The 14,603-nt window shown below is 44.8% G+C and overlaps 1 protein-coding gene across 3 annotated transcripts in view; it reads left to right on the top strand.

Annotated features, from left to right (window-relative positions):
- Positions 1-1,187: 1,187 nt before the first annotated feature.
- LOC141206965 (uncharacterized) overlaps positions 1,188-14,603 on the top strand; it is a 50,626-nt gene continuing 37,210 nt past the window's right edge. Inside the window, exons 1-2 of one of the 3 annotated variants that reach the window (XM_073664328.1) lie at positions 1,188-1,416; positions 8,579-8,746. The gene's annotated coding sequence lies outside the window, so the exon portion shown is untranslated. Of the gene's footprint in view, positions 1,417-1,485; positions 1,518-8,578; positions 8,747-14,603 lie in introns of those variants that run through there. The other 2 variants (XR_012277438.1, XM_073664329.1) reach the window with 2 other exon arrangements.

The raw sequence follows: 14,603 nt of genomic DNA, 5'->3' as shown, positions 1-14,603 counted from the left end.
CTGGAGGAGGGACTCCGATGTGTGGAGGGACTCTGACACCTGTCTCGCTCGGGGTGAGCGGCGTGCCTGTGCTCGTAGACCTGCGTGAAATCGTTGTATCGTGCAGACTGTAAGCTCTGGAGGGTGCTATTGTATAGTTTCTGTCCCCGGGAGGACGGGATCGGTGCAAGCGGCTGTTGGGGCTCGACGATGCGCTCGACATCTCTGATGCAGAGGATGGTGAGCGCCACCTTGAGGACTGCGACCTGTGACCCCTCCTGTGGGATGCCGATCTCCGCTTTGCTTGAGATGTCCGCTTCCTTCGCCGGTGACTTGTGTGCGATGGCATAGATCTGTCGTCGGAGGAACTACAGCGAGTTCGCCTAGAGTGAGTACGCCTGGAGTCTCTGTGTCCCTGAGGGTGTATGGGGGGTTCTGCGCAGTTTACATGTGTCCCACCGGGACATGTCGGTGCTATTTGTGGCCAGGGCAATGCTATAGCGGTGTCAAGCGCGTGCGTCGCTGCGCTATTATAGGGGTATATGGGGGAGGCGAGGATGGTCGCTGAAGTGTTTAGGCTCCGTATCGTGTCCATCAGTGGGGTATTGATACTGTGACTGGGCGCTGGATGGGCTGCGGTGATTACAGGGCCGCAATGTCCCCTGGATGTGTAGTGTCACGTGTTCTGTTTTGGGAACTTTTTCTTTTATTTTTAATAGGAGTTTTTCTGTGGGGGATTGTTTGGGGGGGAGGCAGAGCACAGCCCCCGGCAGAGGATTCCTGTCTGGAGCTCTGCTCTGCCACAGCCCCTGCTGTGTGTTGAGGGGGCGGGGAATGGTTACTAAGTGGCCCGCAGCTTCTTCTGTGAGGCTGCGGGGTGCTGTGCCTAAAGCGCTCTGGAGGACGGGAGTGCCTGCTGGACCTCCGCCCTCCAGGGCGCTCCTCGGCAGGATGCGGGACGGGAGTGTTAACAGGGGTGGGGAACAACAGGCTCTATGCTGTCTCCAGCGCCGGCGGCAGGCAGGAGACCTGAATCCCCTCTGTGCCCGCCGCCGACATGGAAGACAGCCCGCACTCATTTATTAGTGCAGTGGAGCCCTGCGCCCGCTGTGAGTGAGGCGCAGGGTCCACTGCCGCACTAGCTTCAGCTTCCTGCTCCGCCCCGCAGCTTTCTGGACTGGGGGGCGTGACCTGCGGGGTCACGTGAGGCGGACATGCGCCCCGCACATGCGCATCGAGCGCTTCCTGCCCTCCAGCTCCGCCTCCCCCAACATGCCTCTTCGGCCTAGTGGAGTCGCGCGCCCGCTTCCGGACCGCCACGTCTGCCCGCTTCCCCGAGTCAGCGCGCGCCTGCAGCACTACCGCAGCCACCTGCCGTCCCGTGCCGGGTTGAGTGGCCCGATGAACACTGTAAAGTTGTGCGGATGCGGCGGTCAGGTGAGGATGGGGATCGGGACCAGGCCGCGGAAGTAATGCAGCCCCCCGTTCCAGATGACCCGACCGCTGTGGAGGGGACCGTTGTATCGTGGGCAATTGGAGTGAGTAGGCCCAAGTGGTGAGGGGACTGGGACTGGGGAATATGATGTTCCCATAAGGGGTTGAGGGCCAGGGGCAGGGTGATCTGGGGATTTAGAGCTTGGGGCCAGGGGGATGAGCGCTGAGCCCCGACATGAGAGCCTGTAACCAGCGCTCGCCCCCCTGTGCAAACCCAGCCTGGAGGGCCTCAGCAATCTGACCTGATCCTGAAATCTCCATGACATTCGACTCCGGGACCAGCAAAGAAAGGAAGTAACGTGGGATGTCCCGGTGTTTATGTATCCAGGGGACGGCTTGCAGCAGCCGTCCCTTTCGCTTCATTGGATCCTTCCGGGGGCTTCAGGATCACTGGTCAGTAAGGGGCAGAGAAGGGGGGGTCACCAATCGCCACGGCCCAGGGAGGGGCCACCACAGTCAGTGACTCCCTCCTTATTTAGTATGGAGTCTACCATTATGTCATCAAGATGGGTTTGTTGTGATCTACCTGCCAGATGAGTAAAAATGGGAGCATTAGTCAACCCAAATGCCATCACAAGGTTTTCATAGTGCCCCTCAGGAGTATTGAAGGCCGTCTTCCACTCATCTCCTCAATGTGAATGAGATTATAAGCCACCCTGAGGTCTAGTTTAATCAAATTGTAGGAGCCAAATGGTTTTCTAAAGAGGTCTGGGATGAGAGGGAGAGGATATGCATCCCAGACCTTAATCTGATTAAACTCGCAAAAATCAAGGCAGGGGCACAACCCCTAGTTTGTTTGTTTTTTGACAAAGAAAAACCCCACTGCAACGGGAGATGAAGAAAGTCTTATGGCCCTTTGGTAGACTTTCAGTGATCTAGTTTTTCATGGCCTGCCTCTCTGAACCAGAGATATTATATAACCTGTTTTTTTGGTAGCTTGGCCCCAGGAATAATATTGCCGACGCAATCATAAGGATGATGGGGAGGAAGTTCTTGACTCCCCTGTTCAGAAAACACATTCCTAAAATCAGACCCACCGTGGCTATCCGAGTGACCAAGCAGTGTTCTTGGCAATACTCGCTCCATTTTACCACCTCCCGAGTCTGCCAGTCTACGGCTAAGTGCCCACGATGCAGAAATGCTCTGGATTTTTCCTGAGCGTTTCTGCATCTCCCTGGCAGAAAAAAATGCATGCGGATTTTACATGTGTTTTTCCTGCCAGGGACAAGTGTAAGTGAAGCGTTTTTTCACATGCATTTCCGCATGCGGGTTGTCAAGCGCTTTCCAAGCGATTTTAGCATCACTTGGAAAGTGCTTGACAACTTGGTCACACTATATAAATACGTGCAACCAGCATGGATTTATATAGTGTGACCAAGTTAATAGTTGAAGAAAAAAGATTAAAAATGGTAAAAAAAACAAAAAACAAAAACATTTTACTTACCTTCTGATGGCCCCTGGTCTCTTGTACGGCTCACGGTGGTGTGAAAGGACCTTCCATGACGTCATTTAGTCATGTGACAGATCACGCGACCGCTGACGAGCCGTACAAGAGACTGGGCGCAGCGGAGAAAAGACAGGGGGCCATCACAAGGTAAGAATAATGTATTTTTTTCTTTTCTTTTTTTTTTTTTTTTTTTTTTACTACAGGTACCATGGTACCCGGGTCTTGAGGAGAGTCTCTTCTTCTCCAGACCCGGGTACCATCCACACGTTGAATCGCTTAATATCCGCATGTGCACATGTAGTCATGCGGATATTAAGCCATTCAATGGAGGCGAAAACGTTGCGATTACGCAAAATAATTGGTAGTGCTGCGGATTTTTCCGCACTGATAATGCGCAGCGGAAATTTCCGCAGCATGTGCACAGCACATGGGGATTATCATTGGGGAACATTGCAGACCTTCTACCAAGCGTTTAAGCGTTTCTGCAATGGAATTGCCGCTGCGGAAACGCTTAAAAGACGCATAGTGGGCACACAACCTACCACAGGATTGTGCAGCGTAAACCAAGGTAGTCCAAGGACCACAGGAGAGGGCAAGCCCTCTAGCACATAACAGTCAATAAATTTAGAGTGCAAGGCCCCTACCTGCAGATGTAGCACACGAGCGACAAGAGTAAAATACCCCTAGCTCAAGGGTGCAGAGTCAATGGCGATTATGGGTGTTGAGCCAGAAAATTTATGAGGTTTGAGGTCCTGATCGAACCTAGCGTCGATCAAAATAAACCCCGCCCCAATGTCCAGAAGGGCAGAAATTACCACCATACTTTTGCCAAGATGGATCTTGGACGGTAAAAAAAAAAATTGTGACCTACCCACAGAGGAAATAAGTACACCCCCGAGTTGCCAATTCACCCCGCAACTCGCGGGCGCCTTAGTTTTCCGGTGGGTGTTTAGGAATTTAGGAAAGACACACACACACACGTGCAACATCCCCCCAGAATACCCAGAACATGCCCCCACCAGCCCCACAGACCACCCAAAGCAAGCAGCATCCCCCAGAGCCCAGCACTGACCTCCTCCTGAAGCTTCACCGTATCACTTTCTGCATGAATCTCTGGCGTCTGGTGCTAAACTAGAACACGCCCATAATGCAGTCAGGACACGCCCCCGCAAACTACGTCATACCTGGAAGGAGCCCATACATTCTAACGTTTACCAGGGAGGAGGCTGCAGAGCGAGTTGTGGGTGGTGAGGCTGCTGAGTATTGGGGAGACATGGCGGATGACTGCGCACCCCACACTGAGCTCCCGGGGGGGGCAGTCTCAGTCCGGGGGGGGGCACCCTGGCTTCCTGTGGATGTGGTTAGTCCCCTGCAGCAATGGTCGGTGACGGGTCAGAGCCGGGGATTACAGGGGGCCGCAGCCTCTCACCTGTCAGCAGTTGGACTATAAACCAGGTTTCCAGTCACTGACAGTATGGCTGGAGCTGCGCCCATTATGCACTGTTAGAACTTGGCGATGTCTGCCATGTTTGGAGGTTCCTGGATTCTGTATTTTTCTGCACAGGGTTTGTCCATGAGAAAAAGGAACACAGAGCGCCAGTCCTGGCCCCAGGTTGTGTCTGGTACTACAGCTCCGGTCTAGTGACGTGACAGGTGCTGAGCTGTAATGCCACACACAGCCTGTACCTAGGGGTGGCGCTGTAATCCAACAGCTCTGGCTTTCTACTCTGGGACAACTTCTGTAAGGCTGAATTCACACATCTGTGCTCCACGGAGCGAGCTCAGATCTGACAACCGCTGGGTCACCAGTGCTGATCTGTGATTACCTCCTAGGAATAGATGTGGCACTGATCAGGTCCGGAGAGCCGGGCCGGGTCCTCGGATCCCACCACGGATGTGTGAATTCCTCCTTAAGTTAATATCTTAGTGTTGGAGTTCTCCTTTAGAATTTGTGTTCACATGAGAGTAATTTATTATAGTTTATTGTGTAACTTTCGAAAAACGTATCGATTACTAATCCTGAGTTACAGCCAGTGATAGTCTAGAGCTGCGTTCAGAGATCTGCAGGCTTCTGAGCTGAAATCTCCCAGCAGTCCTTGCTGAGATTACTATTGTTAGCGTTGCAATGTTAAGGCAGGTGCAGATAGCAGTGTTTTCGGTCGGAGTGCGATCTGACAAAACATTGAATCGCACTGTGACCAGTGTTTGTCCAAGGAGAAAAATCGCACATGTGCACGGCCCCATAGACAGTCTGTCCGAGGACAAAAATCACTATGCTTGAGTTTCATCTAATATTCGGATCACGTTCGGCCATGCAAGTTAATGAGTCCTTCGAAAAGATCGCACTGCACTCAGATGACATCTGAGTGCAGTCCCATTTTTCACGGATTGACGGAACGAAGAAGATGGAGAATTTTTTTTGACCTATGTCTTGTATCTTGTTTTGTGTCACTTTATGTACAGTTCTGGCCAAAAGTCTTGTGACTGATACAAATTTTGGTGTTCACTTCAGTGTTTTTAGATCTTTTAGTCAGATGTTTCTGTGGTTACTGTAGTACAATTATCAGCATTTTATAAGTTTTACACTTTTATTGACAAATACATCAAGTTTATGGAAAGATTCAATATTCAGTGTTGACCCTTATTTTTCAAGACTCGTTCCCTTCGCCTTGGCAGCTGGATATCGGCTGCTGGGCCAAATCCTGACTGACGATGGACAATTTTTGTCTAATCAGTGCTAGGAGCTCACTACATACATTTCTGTTTGTCCACCCGCTTTTTGAGGAGTGACCACAATCGAATTGAGATCTGGAGAGTTTACTGGCCATGAACCCAAAATGTCAATGTTACCCAGACACTTAGTTGTCACTTTTGCCTTGTGACATATTCTCCGTCATGCTGATATATGCATTGTTAATCACCAAAAATGCTCCTGCAGTGTTCTTAGGCAAAATTGTGAGTGAGCCCACTCCCTTTTGATGATGGATAACTCCACACATGACTCGTCTCGGGTGCTTTACTGTTGGCATAACACAGGACTCAAAGTAGCACTCAGCTTTTCTTCTCCGGACATTCATTCTTCCATATGTCCCTAACAGTTTGAAGGGGGCCTTCATCAGGGAAATAACTTTACCCCAGTCCTCTGTAATCCAATCACTGTAGTTTACTGCATTTTATAATCCTGTTCTTCATCTTTTTCATGGAGAAAAGTGGTTTCTTTGCTGCCCTACTTGACACCAGCACAGCCTCCAAAATCCTTCTCCTCACGGTGTGTACAGATGCACTGACGCCCGCCTGCTGCCATTCTTGAGCAAGCTCTGCACTGGTGTTGAACCAATTCCATAGCTGAATCCTATGTAGGAAGTGATACAGGGACTTGCTGGACTTTTTTCGGAGTCCTGAAGTCTCCACAGCAAATTAACCTCCCCCTATTAAGTTATTATTTTTTATAGTGCCATTTATTACATGGAGCTTTACATGTGAAAAGGGATATACATAGCAAAAAACAAGTACAATAATCTTGAACAAAAACAAATCACCGACTGGTACAGGAGGAGCGAGGACCCTGCCCGCGAGGGCTTACAGTCTACAATGAATGGGTGAGGATACAGTAGGTGAGGGTAGAGCTGGTCGTGCAGTGGTATGATGGAGCGGTGGTTACTGCAGATTGTAGGCTTGTCAGAAGAAGTGGATCTTCAGCTTCCTTTTGAAGGTTTCCACGGTTGGCAACAGTCTGATATATTGGGGTAGAGAGTTCTAGAGTAGGGGGATGCATGGGAGAAATCTTGCGTGCGATTGTGGGAAGAGGAGATAAGAGGGGAGTAGAGAAGGAGATCTTGTGAGGATTGGAGGTTGCGTGCAGGTAAGTACCAGGACACTAAGTCACAGTTATATGGAGGAGACAGGTTGTGGATGGCTTGGTATGTCATGGTTAGGGTTTTCATCTGGAGTCTCTGGATAATGGGGAGCCAGTGAAGGGATTGACAGAGGGGAGAGGCCAGGGAATAGTGGGGGGGACAGGTGGATTAGTCGGGCAGCAGAGTACAGTTATCTGACAGGAGAAAACAAACTCCTTTGCCATGCTTGCCGATGGGGCGAGGGGTGTGGGAAAGGTGGAATCCAACGTATGAAAGTGCAGCTGGAGAGGCCATGTCAGAGGGGGTGAGTCAGGTACCATTGATGCCAAGGAAGGAAAGTTTGTTAGTAATGAAAAGTTTGTTGCAGACGGAGAGAGCATTCCATAGAGCTCCTGTTAGTGGGATTGGGGAAGCTGGGGATGGGCAATGGGTATAGGGTTAGAAATGTTGCGGAAATTTGATAGATTGTGGATGAGAGGTAGAAGTGACTGTGGGGATGTGGTGAGGAGGGCCATGATTTGGAGAGATATCGCCAGCAGTGAGGAGCAGAAGGAGCGAGCGTGAGGTGGCTGTCTGTGTTTAGAGACAGAGGATTGTATGTTGAGGAACAGATCTGAGGAGGAGGTGAGATGGAGGGAGAGATGACCAGTTCATTACTAGGTGTAGGGATTAGAAGGGTTAGTAGAACGTGTAGGACTATAGGGGTGAGAGTGAAAACAAAGAGAAACATTTTTTACTCTGGCTGTGCAGTTACCTTCAGGTATCTTCTGGTTCATTTCTGGTCTAACTCAGTGCAGCACACTGTAAGGTGGCTGCCAGACAGGTCGTGGACGGGAGGTATGTGTCCCCGAAGTACCAAACTTCGGTGATGTAGGACATGGAGAAGCAGGCTCCAGAACACATAGTGCTGGGAGGGAGTTAATGGGCCCGGATTAAAGGGCCGGGTTTTAAGAGCAGCTGAAAGAGTTGGGGGGAAATAGCTGCTCACTTACCTCCAGTCCAGGTCTTGGAAGGCTGATTTAAGACAGCTGCGCCTGTCTCAGTGGTGCTGTGTGTTGTGCAAGGTGAGCAAACCTTGCATGTGCTGCTCAGTCTGCTGGAGGCCGAGAAAAGCACTACATTTAAACGGCTGATGCCGTGCTGTATGGACTGGTTATTTTTAGTTTTGTTCTGTTATAGCAGTGTTTCCCAAACCTCATCCTTACGGACCCCCATAGGTCATGTTTTCAGAATCTCCTTAGTATTACACAGGTGAGAGAATTCCTGATGCCTTGATGATACTTCAGTCACCTTTGTAATACTAAGGAAATCCTGAAAATACGACCTGTGGGGTCTGTGAGGATGGGGTTTGGGAAACACTGCGTTATACCTTTTGTGTATCTATTGTATGGTGGCAGAAGGTGCCAAGCCCCCCCTGCTTTGGGCAGAGGGGGGGTATGTAAGGTTGCTGCCGGACAGGTCGTGGACGGGAGGTATGTGTCCCCGAAGTGCCAAGCTTTGGTGATGTAGGACCCGGAGAAGCAGGCTCCAGCACACATAGTGTAGTGATAGGGTTTTGTGGTTAAGTAATTTCTTTGGGAAAAAATTAATATGCATTTTTTTTTTTTTTAACAATTCATCTGATCATTCTTCATAACAATCTACAGTTAATGCAAATTGACACTATAAAAACTGAAGCAGCAAACTTTATGAAAGCCAGAATGTGTTTCAGTCTCCAAACTTGACGACTGTGTATTATTGTGTTACCTCTTTTGTATATTATTGTGTCACCTCTTATCTTGTGTATCGCTTCTCTTTTCAGTTTGTTAGCCACATGCTGCCAGGCGAGAGCTTGTGGGCACAATCATGCGGCTGGTGATTCTTGATGACTATGCCCTGGCCAGCGAATGGGCAGCAAAATACCTAAGTAATCGCATCGCCCAGTTCAATCCTGGACCTGACAATTACTTCACACTTGGGCTACCCACAGGTAATGTGCCTTTTATCTATCTTTATCCAGTTTTCCACGAGTTGGTTCCAGCGTTTTAGTTGTGGATTGAACTATTTTTGCACATGTGAATTACGAGAAGTCCTCAGGAGTAAGTCAGATGTGTACGGCAAAGCTTCATAGAGGAGGGAGACTCCAAGTTCACTGCTGAACATCTGCTCTCTCCATGTTTCGTTGCGATCTACCAGTGTCTCCGTAAGATTTGGCCATTCTCTACTGTTATATGCAAGAGTGTGCCAATTTTCCAAAGAAACAAGGAGACTGAGTAGCTCAACAGCCTCTTGCCACTGATCGGCAAACAAATTTGGAGAAAATAATTGGACAAAGCCTGAAGGACGCGGTAATGCAGGGTTGCGTTCTGGGGGATCGATGAAGACATAAGAAGCATGATCTGTGCTGAACAGTATGGATGGTAATCCAAAGCCTCCATAACCAAGCTTGGCGTGGAAGGCACTCGGGAAATAGGAGTGTGAGTTGGGGGTCTCCCAGTGGTAATACAGTTGGAATCACTGCCTTATTAATACAACGGGGAACTGTTTTTATTTCAATTAACAATTTAAAGGGGTTGTCCGCACCCTACACTGATTTAATCCTAAATCTCTATTTAATTTAATAATCTACCGTATTTTTCAGACTATAAGACGCACTTTTTTCCTCCAAAATTTTGGTGGAAAATGGGGGGTGCATCTTATAGTCCGAATGTTGGGGGGGGGTGTGTATATATATATATATATATATATGTGGGGTGTGGGGGTAGCGGTGGAGGAGCGGGGCACAGGAGGCAGCGGCCGCCCGCTGCAGCCTACACTGTCCCCGCTGCTACAGCAAATTAATATTCACTGCTCCCCACGCCCATGGGGCATGGGGAGCACTGAATATTCATGCTCCTTAATAGCAGCACACAGTGTAGCCGCACTGCGGCTCCTGCTGCTGCCGGAATCGCCTGTGCCCGCTATTAAAGGGCTTGAATATTCAACCTCTCTCCACGCCCATGGGCGTGGGGAGGGGGTGAATATTCATGTCCTTTAATAAGCGGGCACACGCTATAGCCCGGCAGCAGCAGGAGCCGCAGCACGGCTAAGCTGTGTGCCGGCTATGAAGGAGAGTGAAGTCACTGCTCCCTGCACACACAGACCCGGCATGGGAGTGACTTCCGGGAGCTGATCTTTCCATGTCAGCCGCGCATGGCAGTGACGTCATGCGCGGCTGTAAAATAATACTCTTTCTGTATTATTTTTTCTACTGAGGACTTCTCAAAGTATCAATATCACGATATTCTTATAAAAAAATGTATCTATTTATTCTTGGATTGTCCATTAAAAAGAATCAGATTGCAGCAGGTACATACAATAATTAGTTATAAAGTAATTGTCCATTTGTCCATAATTAGCTTAATTGTTGAGATTCACCCATCTTTCCTTGGATCCTGGCTGGTAAATCATGTCTTTATCCAGCACGTGTCCAGGCCTACATGTCAGATACTTCTCAGCATGAAGATTCTGTGTCTTGTGGGGTGGGAAGAGCAAGAGAGCCCCCCCCTTTCTGTACCATGGGCTTTTATAGCCAGTCGTATGGACACCTGTTCTACATATGGTAGTGAACCAAAAATACACACACAAATAGCGCATGTCAACTAGACACGATGGCTGATGCATAGAACTCAGATTTAAGAAAAATGATTATCAATTATTAATTATTTAACATTCCCCCCTTTTTGAGGATAAAAAGGACTGAAAAATCCTCAAAAGAAGACAGGTTTATCATTAGGATAACAATCATTTTTTCTTTCCTTCTTCCTTGGCAATATCATTAAATTTCCATAATAATAATAATAATAATATCAATATCTGATTATTGTTATATAATGATGTGAATTCATGTTATGGTAAGCCGTGACTAATATTCATTTAATATGTATAATTATACTTCCCTATATCTAAATTGAAGTAATCGCGGGTCCAATCGTCATCATCTGATGTCATCGGGTCGTCGTCTCGTCTTCTTCTTGGTTCTTTTATAACAGTCTTTAGATGAAAACTCCTTTGAAATAAATGACAGCGTGTAGATATTGTACAGTCCATAATTGTATTCATCATTGTGCAGTCTATAAACTGTACTCTTTATTAGAAAGATCATGTGTGTCAACTGATAAGAAAACAAAGTCTATGGATGAAATGTAGCTTTAATATCTGTGCGATGTCACCTGGACTTACGTTGGATAGTTCTGGAATCTTCCGTGTCATCCGCACTGGTCTCATGTCACTTTTGGAACAGATGTGACGTCTTTGGTCAGTAAAGCAAGGGTTAACTTGACACTTCCCTGCTTTATATAGCCCCATAACCAGTACTCAGTCCTTTATATACAGGACACATATGCCAGGTATTACCTGTTCACCAGCTTTCATTGAAGCGTTGCAGGTGATAAGAAACCACTGGAACGTGATGAAACTTGAACACAACACAGTTCATATAGGATCATCGTCCTCTGCCGTCCCGGTGATCAGTGGTGTGAATTGTATCTGACACAGTCTATTATCACTCAGCATTCACACCTGTTACCTTCTGAGACCTCCGGATATCGGTTGCGTCTTCTTGTAACCTCTGAGAGTCTCTTTGATTTATAAATATGAAAAGTCTTTATTAAGATAGAATTCATAATTGCGATGTCTTGATTGAAGTCTTCATTCCCTAATCTGATACCAAATCTGGCAACTTTCCTAACCTATAATATCACAGCGTACCATAGCAATCAATAATATCCATCTAATTATTATCAAAATATTAAAATAAATTATGTTTGGAATAATAAACAATAATAGATAATAATTCATTATTAATCAAGTTCTTCATGTGATAGAACATTTTTATGTCATAGGTGTAATTGCCTTTTCCAACCCATAGGTGTCAGTGTGTTTTGAAACAACAAGTGTTTATATCTTTATTAAACCAATAATACCAAAGAATGTATACTGCTGAACTAAAATGAATAAATATATGAATGTAAGAATGAATGAATGAATTGTTGTGTTTACTCAGAAAATGTAAACATTTTTCTTATATTAATTCATATCATCATTATATTTAATGAAGCAATATTCTTTGTACTAGACATTACCCCATTAAATATTAATGTGTTTTCTCAGTTGAAATATTGAACTGAATTAAAATCAAAAATTGAAAATTAAAACTGAAAAATGGAAAAATAAGAAAATAAGTAAGAATAAAAATGTAAAAATGAAAATAAAAATAAGGCCTTCATATGTTAATGACAAATGAAGAGTAATTATATTCTCCATAAAAAATACCTTTATATTTCCATTATCTGGATGATTTCATATTTGTCATAACCTTGTATCACCAAAAAATTATTAAACTATGCAACTTTGCATGTAATACCCTTCTTAATTATACCATTGTACCTTATAACTTTTTGACAGTTAGGGTGATTAATGAGTGGAACAGGCTGCCACGAGAGGTGGTGAGTTCCCCTTCAATGGACGTCTTCAAACAGAGGCTGGACAGACATCTGTCTGAGATGATTTAGTGAATCCTGCTTTGAGCAGGGGGTTGGACCAGATGACCCAGGAGGTCCCTTCCAACTCTACCATTCTATGATTCTATGATTCTATTATTGTTTCTTCTTTATTAAAATGTGTGAAAAAATAAGTATTGATCAAAAGTGATTATGTAATCAGGATCAAAAACACATTTTCCCCTTTAATACCAAAAAATATTATTTTATAAAATTTATGTATATATCAGAACCAAATTAAAAATAATTATTCTTCTATGAACATTTTGCATAAATTTCATATCGATGAGTAGCATAGATTTGTCTACAGAGAGGTGTGTACCTATTTAGGTAACCATTAAAAATAATATCATAGTTATTCAAGAATATTATCATGTGGAAAATTATTCTAAATATAAATTTGCTTTGTAAACCATTTTGATGTGTGGTTGCCCTTATCCACTATTAGTTAAATCAAGAAATAATAATTATTAAAGAAATATAGAAGTATATATATATGTAGATAATACCTAATTATGTATTATAATTTTTTTTCAGAATTAAATATATTTTTGTACCTTCACATAAAGAAACATTTTTTTTTTCCAAACATACAAACGTACGAGGCCTCTGTCACATCAATCACACTTAGCAGCTGCTGATTTACTCATCTGTCACCTTCACTCTGACATTCACAGATCTGTTCAACTCAAACATTCCACATATGAAGTTTTAGATATATATATATTTAACCCAAAATTGTTGTATCCCAATTTATTAATGCGCATTGTCATATCAATTAAATATCTTAATATTCTTTGAATATTCCCCAAGTACATATTATATAATATGAGAGTAAGTTGCTGAAATTTCAGATACTTGAAAAAAAAAACTCTTGTTTGGCTATGTGCACACGATGCAGAAATGAAGCAGAAAATTTCTGCATCATTTCTGCATCTCCCTGGCAGAAAAAACGCATGCAGAAATGCGTTTTTCCTGCAGAATACATGCGGATCCACATGCAGATTCACATGCGTTTCCGCATGCAGATTGACAAGCGCTTTACTGGTGATTTTAGCATCTCTTGGAAAGTGCTTGACAACTAGGTCACACTATATAAATCCATGCAAACAGCATGGATTTATACAGTGTGACCCTAGAGAGTGTATATACTTACCTCCGATGGCCCGCGCTGTCCTGCTCACTCCGTTCTCCCGGCTGCCGGCAACTTTGAATTGAAAGACCTGCCGACGTCAGCGTCACGTGACCCGTCACATGACTCTGACGTCACCGCAGGTCCTACAACTCACTGCAAGTGCCGGGAAGCAAGCAGGAGCGCTGCGCGGGCCGACAGATGGTAAGTATATATATATTTTTTATTTTATTCTTGTTTTTACAGCTTTTTTAATGGTACCTGGGTGTGGATGAGACTCTCCTCTCCTCCACACCCGGGTACCATCCGCATATTAGAACGCACCAATTACGCAAGTACAGATGCAGTCTTGCGGAATTGGCGCGTTCTAATGCAAGTCAATGGCGGCGAAAACGCCGCGTTTCCGCAAAATTAAATGACATGCTGCGGATTTTTGAGCGCAGCGTTTACGCTGCGGAAAAATCCGCATCATGGGCACAGTACATGCGGATTTCAATTGGGGAACATTGCTTCCCTTCTACCATGCGTTTTTCATGCGTTTCCGCGGCGTTTACGCAACTGCAAAAACGCTGCGGAAACACATGAAATACGCATCGTGTGAACTCAGCCTTATAGATTCTTTTTTCACTGGCTGCCCGGTCTTAAGTTACATCAGCTGAAAATAGAATGAATAGGATCTATACTATTAGCTCAAAGTTCAAAGGCCGCAGCTGTCACACGTCATGCTGTAAAGCTACTTTAATTTGCACGAACACTTCATGCACAGAAAATATTAATTAATTAATGTTACACATAAATCATGCAATTTTCAGCTTCCTGTGTGAATAAAGAAATAAATCCATTTTAGAGTTGTTTGATCAAATCCTGCTTTGGAATGAAAACTCTAAGGAAATATAAGAAAATAAAATTAAATATCAAATTCATACAGAAACAGAATTATTTAAATATCTTATACATATATTGGTTGGTTCTAATGTAATTCAAAATATTGTTACTTAAATTTATATATGAAGTTCTAATTTATTAATTAATATATATATATATTTTATAAACATATATATAAATACAATTATACACAATCTCTACTTAGACAAGTGTATATATATATACATACATGAACTACTACCGTGTTTCCCCGAAAGTAAGGCCCTGTCTTACATTAATTTTACCCCCAA

Source organism: Phyllobates terribilis, unplaced genomic scaffold, assembly GCF_046119375.1.
Source record: "Phyllobates terribilis strain yellow unplaced genomic scaffold, ASM4611937v1 Scaffold_154__1_contigs__length_4444370, whole genome shotgun sequence".
Lineage (NCBI taxonomy): Eukaryota > Metazoa > Chordata > Amphibia > Anura > Dendrobatidae > Phyllobates > Phyllobates terribilis.
This window is presented reverse-complemented; position numbering and strand designations above follow the sequence as displayed.